The sequence below is a fragment of the Paroedura picta genome, chromosome 4 (assembly GCF_049243985.1).
Source record: "Paroedura picta isolate Pp20150507F chromosome 4, Ppicta_v3.0, whole genome shotgun sequence".
Lineage (NCBI taxonomy): Eukaryota > Metazoa > Chordata > Lepidosauria > Squamata > Gekkonidae > Paroedura > Paroedura picta.
Window position 1 is genome coordinate 35031835 of NC_135372.1, and position 12314 is coordinate 35044148.

The window sequence follows — 12314 nt, forward strand, 5'->3', positions numbered from 1 at the left end:
ATAAGTCAACATTTGGAGCGCTTTGACCGATCAGTGACAGACTGCTTTGCTACATGTTGGAGGCACCAGGGAGGAAGTTAATCCGGCAAAATGCTGACATCTACACTTAATACGGGGGCTCTCGGAGCGGTTTCCTCAAATGTAGCGACTTATATCCACTCCTGGATATTGCGGGGGAAAGGTAGCATCACTGCAGATCAGTCATAGATGTTGCAGAGGGGAAATTTAAAATGCTAAATATCAGAATGGAAATCGATTAATGTGTAGATGACATTCTTTAATTCGGGATCACCAGGGATAAAAAGCCCAGTGCACATTCTACCCAGGCTTAGTAAGAGGGCCAAAGTTAGGAGTTGGCTAGATGTTTTGCCTGACTGGGTAAGGGATGGTGGTGGTTTATTGTTCTAGGAAATGTTCCAAATACAGAACCAGAGAGGGTCTCTGGCCTCCTGGCAGGTGGAGGGTATATTTTGAACAGAGTTTCCATCCCTAACCCTTGCCACAACTTGGTAGGTTTGCAGTGGACAGATAAAGCAGAAAATGCCATTGGCACTATGGCATGATGTCGTTCAGGGGTGAATCCTGAATACAGAAGTGACAACACATCCCTCTAGGATTCAGCAGAAACTCTATGATAAACCCTGGGACTTTCTACTGAATCCTTGAGCAGTGTGGCATCCGTGCTGCCCGGAAATGACATCATGCTGGAGCCCCACATGTCCCTCCCCCAGCCTCCTGCAAGGGTTCAGCCACTGCTTGGCAACCGTAGTTTGCAGGCAGTCTGGGTCTGCTTGATGACTGTAGCCTTTTTCTTTTTAAGCACTGTCATATAAGCCCTGTGGAATTGCCTGGTGGCAGGCAATTCCCACCATCCTTATGAGATCAGTCTGAGGCATAATAGAGTTTTATTCATTGAGGAGATGCTAAAGCAGCAGGTTAATTTGTGTTGCTCAGAAGAACCCACATTAATTTCCTGCCAAATGATCAGCTTGCCTGACACCGTCGCAGCTGAGGGCGAGGACAATGAGATACAGATATGGTTGTACTTAAGGATTTCGTTGCGCCAATGACCCTGGCCCCAGCATCGGGCAATGCAACTTTCTTCATATGACAGAATGCTGGATCCAGCCCCTGAAGCTTATCGCCGTAATCTAAATGTAAAACAAGCGTATGCAAAAGCACCTTTAAAGCACTTGGCATTTCCAATTAACTCGTGCTGATCTCTGGCCGAAAAGAAACACAGATCTGTTGCACATTTTTACATCTGAAAGGTTTTATTCCAGCTTCAGCCCGCGCCATAAAACAGGAACGTATGGATCCTCATGAGGTTGACATTTTTTGTAAGGGGCACAGAAAGAGGGGAAAGAAGCATATTCAAAGGGTCTTGAAATTCAGAAAGCAGAGGGTGAAATATAATTATGTAAAAGTCAAGCTTTATAAAGAAGGACGCAAAGAGCACGTACTAATTTTGCTACGCCAGTTAACACCTATAATGAAGGGTGGGCTCCAGATGCTAGCAAGGAACTGCGTGTTTGAAATTGGTTTAGGAATATCAGGGCTTTCATTAACATAAAAGAAGACTGTCTTTCAGTCAATGTGTAATACAAATACAGGGATAATAGCAAACCAAGTCTGAGGTCTAAATACAAGACAAAAAGGCACACCATAGAAAGCTAGTAACCTAAGGACAGTAATAAGTATGGACTATCCACATTAACCTACCAGTGTACATAAAATGACTATATATCAGCAACGCAGTTCTTACTAATTCTAGAAGTTGGCCAAGCAAATCTTGCTACTTTATCTGTTAGGTCACTGTTTGAATATGGCAATATTAGTTGTAGGCATTGGTTCCTGGTACAGAATGCGGCTGTAAGGGTCCTCACCAGGTCATCGTAGAGGGCCCATGTTCAGCTGATGGCGTGGCAGCTGCCGGTTAGCTTCTGGATCAAGTTCAAGGTTCTGTTTTTTGACCTTTAAGGCTATATGCGGCCTGGGTCCTAACTATCTACTGGATCGCTTATCTCCTTATGCTCCGCTCTGTGGGTATGAATCTGTTGGTTGTCCTGGACCCCCGGGAAGTGTGCCTAGCCTCATCCAGGGCCAGGGTTTTTACATACCTGGCCCCGACCTGGTGGAATGAACTCCCAGAAGAGCTAAGGGCCCTGATGGAACTCTCTAGGTTCCTCAGGGCCTGCAATACAGAGCTCTTCCGCCAGGCATCTGGATGAGGCTGGGATGGAGAGGCCGGGAAGTAAGATCGGGTCCTTCCCTTCCTTCCTTTAGTGATCTGTACTTTCCTCAGGCTAACATTGCCAGGGTCATGCAGCGGACTGTGAACGGAAGAGTCAAGGGTCCGCAGGGGAGTTATGTTGACTGCTGCCACCAGCAATTGTATTGTTTCAATTACATAAATTGTATTGGGTTTTAATGCCATTTTTATACCTTACTGTAAGTCGCCATAAACCAGCTGGGCCAAGAATGGTGGTCTATAAATTGATGGATGGGTGGGTGGGTAGGCGGGGAGGGAGTTTGAGGGAGGGAGGGAGTTAGTTAGCTAGTGAGCTAGTTAGTTCAGGGGCAATCTATAAGCATTGATACTCCTATAAATATGCGATTATGTAGTTTGCATGGAAATAAGGCATGCTCAATGGTCTCAATTTGACCCTCATTGCAGATGCAAAGCCGTTCCATGACTGGGAATCCATTAAATTTCCCATTCAGAGAAGCAGAGAGGAGGGCATTATAAAAAGGAGGGTTCAAGCAATATATCAGTAGTGAGTAAGCTTTTTCATTTATGATGTACGATCTTCAGGTTTTCCTCCCACGCTGCTGTGTTCCGGGATTCGAAATAAAGGCTTAAAGTTGCTTTCCAGGTCCCAAGCCATTTGTGATCTTGTGGAGGAGATCAGGCAGAATATACAATTTTTATGAAACATTTTTTGTAATTTTGACCGTGAAATATTCCTAATAATAATAGATACAGATACAGGCTTATATTCTGTTCAAATTATCTTAGTGTGATTCTTATGGATCTGAATCTAATATCTAGTGTAGATCATAAGAACATAAGAGAAGCCATGTTTGATTGAGCTAGTGGGTGGGGCCATTGAGAGCTTTTACCCAGCCAGACTTCTGATTGGCTACTTGAGATTTGATTGGCTGTGCAGATTTTTTGTGAAGGTTTCTTTAGCGGCAGCTGCTATCAGTTCCACGGGGCCTATAAAACAGTGCCTCTCTACCAAACCTACTGTTGAGATCAGAAGTGACACCAAAAATCTGCCCTCCCTGGCCAAAACATCAGCCAAGATTTGACCATATCTGACCCCTACCCCATCTCACCGGGAAATTATAAAATGTTTTAAAATGAATGTTCGAATGTGATTACAATTGTCACCTGCTCTCAGCCTTCAGGGAAGGATGGGTTAAAAATTAATTTATCATCATCGTAGCAGAAGGATCTATATTACGTCACTGAAGTTAAGCTGTGGCAATCAGGGTGGGGTGCTTCGGCATCCGAAACAGCCATTCCCACCCGAAGCAGCCAGCGCTGTGGCACGGGGGGGCGGGGGGGAGGCCATGCACTGGCATGCTCTTGCGTGTGTGCACTGACTTGCACACTAGTGCCCATACATCCCCCCCACGCCGTGACACTGGCTGCTTTGGGCAGGAACGGCCTCTTTGAATACCGAAGCACCCAACCCTAGTGGCAGTTGTTTTGTGGCTGGTTCCACCTCCCGCGGCAGCCATTTTGTTGCTGCACCAACCCTGCTGTGTCAGAATTCCAAATGTTCCCACAGGCACCAAAATGCTGAGGACCCCTGTCAATCCCACCTCAGCTGAACTGTGATTCAGCCACCCTGATTTTTGGACCCTTTGAAGGCAGAACTCTGGCAAATGGTTGAAAAAAATACTGGTTCCCTATCTAACAGAGAGAGAGAGCTTTCACTTCACAATACCGTGGCTTAGTCCTTGTTTTCCTGGGCTGAAATTACACATTGGGGTTGTATTTTAAGTCTGTAGAAGCCTGTATTGAATAACCTTCAACAACAACAACAACCCACAAACCAGCTACCTCCTAAAGAGATCAGTAGAAATGCACTCATTCGGGCTGTTTCGAAGTCCTTGAATTCAGAGGGATTGAGAAACTTAGTTGGATGCCCGTTTGCTTGGATTAATGGTATTTATATTCAGATGAAGCCTGACCTGGATAGCACACGCTAGCGTGATCCCATCAGATCTCTGAACCTAAGCAGGATTGGCCCCGGGCTACTTTCAGAGGGGAGACCTCCCCCCCCCCCAAGGGAATCCAGGGTCGCAAGACAGAGGCAGGCAGTCCCTTGCCTTGAAAGGGGGTTGCCATATGTCAGCTGCGACTTGACAGCTAAAACCCAAAACGACTCACATAGGATTGCAACTTTAAGCAAAGAAAAAAGTCACAACAGTTCTTGAGAACACACTAGGACAAAAAATGAGAAGAACCAAGGACAAAGTACTCTGGGTGATAGATAAACATCGAATAGCCTTAATCAGTTCCACTGAGAGCCTTAATCAGTTCCAAACTGAGAGCCAGTTTGGTGTAGTGGTTAGGAGTGCGGACTTCTAATCTGGCATGCCAGGTTCGATTCTGCACTCCCCCACATGCAGCCAGCTGGGTGACCTTGGGCTCGCCACGGCACTGATAAAACTGTTCTGACCGGGCAGTGATATCAGGGCTCTCTCAGCCTCACCCACCCCACAGGGTGTCTGTTGTGGGGAGAGGAAAGGGAAGGCGACTGTAAGCCGCTTTGAGCCTCCTTTGGGTAGGGAAAAGCGGCATATAAGAACCAACTCTTCTTCTTCTTCACTGTGGCCCTCCAGATGTCCACGGACTACGATTCCCATGAGCCCCTGCCAGCATTCGCTGGCAGGGGCTCATGGGAATTGTAGTCCATGGACATCTGGAGGGCCACAGTTTGCCCACCCCTGGCCTATAAGATGGAGCTGTTCCACTGGGCTTAGGGTCAAGACTTTAGGATGCTTAGGGCTGATCCTACGTTGAGCAGGGGGTTGGACTAGATGGCCTGTATGGCCCCTTCCAACTCTATGATTCTATAAGACCCCACAATTACACTCACCAGAATAGCTGGCCTCATTGCTAGAAGGAGGAGAAGCCGGAAGATCGGCTCCCTACGAGAGGACTCCGCTGTCTGGAAATTTTAGAGGGGGTTATTTGTGAGAACCACTGCCTTAGGGTCTCTGGGTAGGGATGCCCAGCCTGAAATCCGTGGATAACCTGGATCCCCCAGGTTACAGAGATCCATTTCCCCAAAGAAAATGGATGTTTTGGAAGGTGGACGCTATGCCGTGGTTCCCCACTGGTCCTGTCACCAAGCTCTGCCCCCAATTCTGTAGTTTCCCAATCTGGATCTAGCAATCCTAACCCCTCCCCCCCCAATCTCCCAATAGTAGCCCAGGTGTCCTGGCAACCCCAGCTCTGGGTCGGAAGGGAGTTCAATGCTTCCAGGTGTCCCCCCAAAGTTCCTGATAATCAGAATGGTACCTGATTTATCCTGGTTGTCTTCCGATGGGCCTCCATTCCCATTTGGGTGAACCAGCTTGGTGCAGTGGTTAGGAGTGTAGACTTCTAATCTGACGAGCCGGATTTGATTCCCCACTCCTCCTCCACTTGCAGCTAGCTGGGTAACAGCCCTGATAAAGCTGTTCTGACCGAGCAGTGATATCAGGGCTCTCTCAGCCTCCCCTCCCTCACAGGGTATCTGTTGTGGGGAGAGGAAAGGGAAGGCAAATGTAAGCCGCTTTCAGACTCCTTCGGGTAGAGAAAAGCAGCATATAAGAACCATCTTCTTCAGTTCTGGCCAAGGTGGGGGAGGTCCTGACAATAGCTTAACTTCATCAAGCGGCTACTAACACAGGATAGTTTAAGGGAGGGGTTAGGAAATCTACGTTTTATGAGGCCAGCATGGAGCAGCGATTAAGAACAACAAACTCTAATCCGGAGAATGGCATTTCATTCCCCACTTTTCCACATGAAGACAGCAGGGTGACCTCGGGCTAGTCACAGTTCTGTTAGGGCTGTTCTTGCAGAGCAGTGCTATCTGAGCTCTCTCAGCCCCACCTCCCTCACAGGGTGTCTGTGGCGGCATGCGGAAGGGAAGGCAGTGGTAAGCTGTTTTTGAGACCACTTTGGGTAGGGTATAAAAACCAACTCTTCTTTTATGATTATGTTACTTGTCATAAAGCCCATTTACACATTCTGGGGGAAAAGAGGCCTTTGAGAGCAACACATCATGCTGGAGCAGCGATTGGCTCACTGGTAGAGCATCTGCTTTGTATGCAGAAGGACCTCAGTGCAGTTCCTATTCTCTCAAGGGTCCGGCCCCTTGTGAATCTTCATAGACTTTCTTTTTTTTGGGGGGGGGGGGGGTTACGAACACAAGCGGCTTGTAACCAAAGTCAGTCTTGCCTCTGAGGTCAGTGAAGAACGGCAGCATCTTGTGCATGTTCCCATATTGCCGTCTTTGAAGTAACTGAGGCCTTATTTCACAATTTCAGGAGGTTACAGCGGCATGAATGGTGGGAAAGCCCCCCAGGAATGGTTTGCTGGTGGGGAGAACTGGCTGTTAGCATCAGAGCGTCACCACGTACTTCATGTGACGGCTTGTAAATTCCAGCACAAAGCTATCTTTGTTTTGTTGGTTTAGAACAGGGGTAGTCAAACTGCGGCCCTCCAGATGTCCATGGACTACAATTCCCAGGAATTGTAGTCCATGGACATCTGGAGGGCCGCAGTTTGACTATTCCTGGTTTAGAAGATGTCAGTTGGTATGGGCTTCACTTTCCTGCTAGGAAACGCTGCTTAGAATCATAGAGTTGGAAGGGACCTCATGGGTCATCTAGTCCAACCCCCTGCGCTATGCAGGACACTCACATATTGTATATTCCATATCGTACTTAAGGATGTGAGGGCCCCAGGGATGGCCCTTTGTGGTCTCTTCCATGTGATTAACTGATGCATTCTGCCAGTTCCATACTCGGATTTGAACTCCCAGATGTGTATGAGCCTCTGTTTGCCCCACTGGAGAATCTTACACGGAACCATCAGTACGCACAAGTTTCTTCCAGGTGCACAGTTCTCCAGTGGGGCAAACTGTGACCCTTGTAACTTTCAAATTGGGAAAACCCATGTGTAGGAGAGGCCCAAATCCCTTGTCACCATGATTCTGATCCAAAGTGGCCTCTGACGCACCTGGGAGTTTGTGAGCATCTTCCGCTCAGAGTATGTCTGCTCCAAATGACCCATAGCAGGACTTTGTGACCTGTGACTCAGCCCTGACTCCATTCCCATGCGATTGCATAGGAAGGAAGACCTTTAAAGGTTGGTGCTGCTAGGCACCGGTTTGCAGCAGGGCTTGCAGCGAAAGGTATTCAACATCAGAAGAGCCCTGCTGGATCAGACCAGTAGTCCATCTAGACCAGCATCTAGTCTCACACTGACCAACTAGTTTCACTGGATAGCCTTCCCCTGATGTTGCTTCCTGGCTCTGAGATTCAGAGGATTAGTGCCTTTGAATGTGGAGGTTCCCCACAGACACCATGGCTCGTAGTTTGTAATTGGAAGTAGAACTTTCAGAAAAAGGTGTTAGGTCCTATACCATTAACAGAAGCACCTATGTTGGTTCAGAAGCAAGAGCCATATTGGAAGAATGTGGGTCTTGAGCACAGTGTTACTTATTCCCTGTTTGCTTTTAATAAAACAAGTTTTAACATGAGACATTTCTGTCCATTGGCTAGGAGCATGACTTGCTTTATCTTCTGTTAATGCCAACCAGCTGGAATGACTAAGAAATAATTGCAGGCTCTCTAGCTCAAAAGAGTGAGAAATTTTACACAGTGAGATCAAGAAGGCAAGGCAAGCCGTACAAATCTGTGTCACCTTTGTGCACATCTCAAACGTGTGTGCTGGATTAGTACAGTAGCCATCGCCGTAGCTTTTGTTTTCTCTAATTTCGCTAAGCCAGTGGAGAGATGATGGAGAGAAGGAAGCATAGTTTGTATTCTGAATGAGAGAGGGCAGAATCAGAAAGCAATAGATACAATCGAGCTTCCGGGTGATGGGCATTTCTGAGAGGGTTTTTCTTAGTTGAAGGATGGTGACTTTAATGGGGGCAGTAGTTTCCTGGCAGGTGGAAATGCTGTCCCTTGAGTTTGGAGCCTTAGTAATGCCAGGTAGGTAGGTAGATAGATGGAGAGATAAAGATTGATAGGTGGATAGATATATGATAGATTGGATGGATGGTTGGAGGGATGGTAGGTAGGTAGGTGGATGCATGAATGGTAGGTGGGTAGGTGGGTGGGTGGATGGTAGGTAGGTAGGTAGGTAGGTAGGTAGGTGGGTGGGTGGATGGATGGATGGATGGGTGGATGGAAGGGCAGATGGATGGATGAAAGTGTGGGTAGATAGATGGCTGTGACTTCACCATACTTTCCACCGCTGCCACTCAACGCACAAAAATCAAACCCGCTTGATTCAGTGTTAAGCATCCAGATTCAAAGTCAAGCGGGCCATGCTACTGTGCTTGTCTAAAGCAGGTGGTACCGCTGGCTCACGGGGAAGCGGAGGTCACACACTGGCACAGCCCCCTTGCAACTGGTAACTGCCCGTCTCGGGATAGCTCACGTTCGCTCCCAGTGTAGTCTCTCTCGGTTTAATCTTTTCCGGCCAAGGTGACAAAACCAATTTGGTCAAACGTTCCCTGCCACTCTGAAAATTGGTTCAAAAATAATCCGATCTGCTCGCTGAATGCAAAGAATTGGGTCAGGCGTTTGCTCTCCAAGACAGCCCCGGGCGGCAGCCGGTGCTTCCCAGGCCAGAACGCCTAAGTAGCTGGGCTCAGCTCTGTCTGAATTAATAGCAGTTTTTAATCACAGGAAGAGCTTGGTGGCGTCGCGCCAGGGCTGCAGAGGGGCCGTAGAGTATGCCTCATGGAAAGCACACCAAAATTACCAGAAAAGGCACCCAAAGTTAGCTGCCTCATAGTTTGTACAAAGACCGGCTTTAAAAATACTTGTGACTCCGTCAAATACATCACCAGTAAAAGCAGCTTCCTCCTCTCCCCCCCCCCCCCAACAGCTACCCAGATGGAGGCTGTAATCGAAACACGCTCAATTTGGCATAACCCCACTGCCCAAAGTGAGACTTGCTTCTGAGTAGACGGAAATAAATAAGATTAAATCTTTATTTTTCATAACCCACCCTTCCCAGTTGGCTCAGGGCGAGTCACAATATATTAAAACATACAATTTATATTTTATTTATTTATATTATACATATATATATATACACAAGGGGCCAACCTCTTGTATTCAGGAATACAACGGGCACTAGGTTAGGGGGGTGGAGTGGAAGAAGATGGCCTCTCCTCCCCACAGGACCTGGAGGGGCTGCAGGGAGCTGTTAGGGAACTCACCGGCAGGGGCAGCTCTCACACAGCAGGGATCTGCAGCCTCCGAGCCTCAGAGAGAAGTGGAAGGAGGAGGGGGTGGTCAGTGTTGGGGGACAGAAAGCGATTGGCTGGCTGCTGGACAGACAGGCAAGCCAGTTGGAGGAGAAGGCACTCAGGGGTGGGACAGCTGCCCTGAGTGGATGTTAAGCACTGAGTGGCACTTAAGACATGAGGCACGCTCCTCCTCCAAGGCCTTATCAGACATATATAGTAGAACACACATATATATGTAGGGGTATGTGTGTGCATACAATTATTTTAAAAATGGCTCTTAAAGTTCACTGGAGGGGATTAGGTTGTGGCGGCAGGTTGGTATTTCTTATAAGTGGGGGATTTTGTTTTAGGGAGGCCAGCAATCTTCAATGCACAGGTTTTAAAAATCATTTAAAACATGTCCATGTTGCCTCAAGACAGCAAATGCTAAAACATTTCAAACATTAAAGAGCAATTATGTTGTCCATCTTCCCATACCCGCAAAGTCTGCTCAGATTCACACTGTCTCATGCTTCCTTATGCTCTGTATTCCCTATAAAATATGCCCAGGAAGTTATATTGCCAAAAAAAAAAAAACCTCAAAAATTGAAAACGGCTATTAAGAAGATTGGAATGCCCAAATGGCATTCCAGTTATGGCCGGATTAATGTCATATTTGAGATACAGATCTATCTCGAAATTTGAGGAATGACAACAGCAGTTAAATTTATAGTGAGAAACACATCAAAAGAAGAGAAAACTTGTATAATTATATGCAGGAGCTATATCAAGATAATTCTTATTCTCTGCAATATTTATTATCAATCGATTTATGATGGAGTGTTATTCTGAATTAGAGTAAAATATTTTTTTTTAGAACTGTAGTTAAATTTAAAGTAGTTAAGTGTAAAGGGATGTACCAGTGCTTGGCTCTTGTGGCCTGTCCTTGCATACCCAGGGAATTGCTGATCGCCACTATGGGACGGTAGGTTAATTTCCTCCAGGCCAGGCTGGATTCTAGAGATTTTTGGTGAGGGGGAATCATTGGGGCATGAAAATTTGATCACTGTGGGTGGGCAGGTAGGTGTAAGTTCCTGCATTGTGCAGGGGGTTGGACTAGATGACCCTGAATGCCCCTTCCAACTCTATGATTCTAATCTATAGTGAGAAAAAGGGAGGAATTATATACAGAATTAGGTGTTTTGAGAGCTTTCTTTCTCTTTGCAGTTCTTTGCATTTGAATTATGCTGAATTGTTATTTTGGATTATCGCAAAATAAGGCTTTTGGACAAAGGTCAATGCAGATGTGTAGACACGAACAAGATACGTAGTAAGAGAAGAACAATTGGCGTAGGCGTATAGTAATAAACTATGTTAACTCTTAAAATGGCTTAAATATAAATGAGAGGAAGATGGGGATGATTCGAAGAGGGGAAGAGCATAATTTAGAGAGCCAAATTGGTGGTGTTTTCTCTGTTTCCCCCACTATAATTATTCTCTGGGCTTTGCTTGCCAGAGAAGCATAGAATTCTGACTAGAACCAGCAAGGTGTAGTGGTTAAGAGTGGTGGCCTCTAATCTGGAGATCCAGGTTTGATTCCCCACTCCTTCATATGCAGCCTGCTAGGTGGCCTTTGACCAGTCACAGTCCTGTTAGAGCTGTTCTCACAGAGCAGTTTCTCTCAGAGCTCTCTCAGCCCCACCTACCTCACAGGGTATCTGCTGTAGAGAGAGGACGAGAAGGTGATTGTAAGCTGTTTTGAGACTCTTTTGAACAGAAGCATGAAATAAAAACTGGCTCTTCTTTAGATCTTTATTGTTCTCTGTGTGGTAGAACTGTTGCAGGCAGTAAAGAGCGCTGAAATACCCCTTACTGATGGAAAGAGCTCAGAAAAGAATCTCTCTAACCAAGACTGGAAACTGACGGTAGCTTTTAAGAGAGTTGAAAGTGTTCAGAAGAGAGGAATTGCTCAATGCTGTTATGCGCTGTTCTTTTTCTTTTATTCCGCCGTCACCTGGCAGTATTACCCATTGATTTCTTTCTAAAAGGCATATATACCACTTTTCTGTCTGTTACATGTTCAAAGGCGGATCACAGAAGGTGACAGACAACAAACATGGCAGGTACAAAGCCTGCAGGAGAACGATGCATAAGAGAAAGCAGCAAAGGCAGAGCCTGGATAGGAAAGATGAGGAGGGATGCAGATACAAAACAAGAGGCAGGGAGCTATCCTTAACATGAGCAAACAGACTCTATGTGATGCCTGAAGGTTGGCCAGGTGCCCATCCCACAAGTTGGGTGCCACCACAGAAAGGGCCTTGAGAGCCAGCTTGGTGTAGTGGTCAGGAGCAGTGGCCTCTAATTTGGAGAACTGGGCTTGATTCTCCACTTGTCCCCATGGAGCCTGCTGTGTGACCATGGGCCAGTCACAATTCTCTTAGAGCTCTCTCTGCCCCACAGGTTACGGGGAGGGGAAGGGAAGACTATTCTAATCCACTCCAAGACTTCCTTCCTTCCTTCCTTCCTTCCTTCCTTCCTTCCTTCCTTCCTTCCTTCCTTCCTTCCAGGTATAAAAACCCGGCTCTTCTTCTTGTTTCTAGTAGAAGCTCTCCCCCACTCCAGCTTCACAGATGGTTGTCCAGTGATGATCTCCACAGCCAGGCGGATTCATGAAAAGAAGTTGGTCCTATTCCCAAACCACTTGGAGGTTTAAATGTCAATGCCAGGATTTTGAATTCTGCCAGGAAACAGACGGGAGGGCAGTGAAAATCTTTGCGCCTGGGGAGGGAGGATTAACCGCATCTTAAGCCACCCTGAGTCACGAGAGAGAGGATG

At 46.7% G+C, this 12314-nt stretch overlaps 1 protein-coding gene across 2 annotated transcripts in view; it reads left to right on the top strand.

Moving 5' to 3' along the window:
• FAM78B (family with sequence similarity 78 member B) overlaps positions 1-12314 on the top strand; it is a 44939-nt gene that overhangs the window by 18311 nt on the left and 14314 nt on the right. The window lies entirely within an intron of this gene.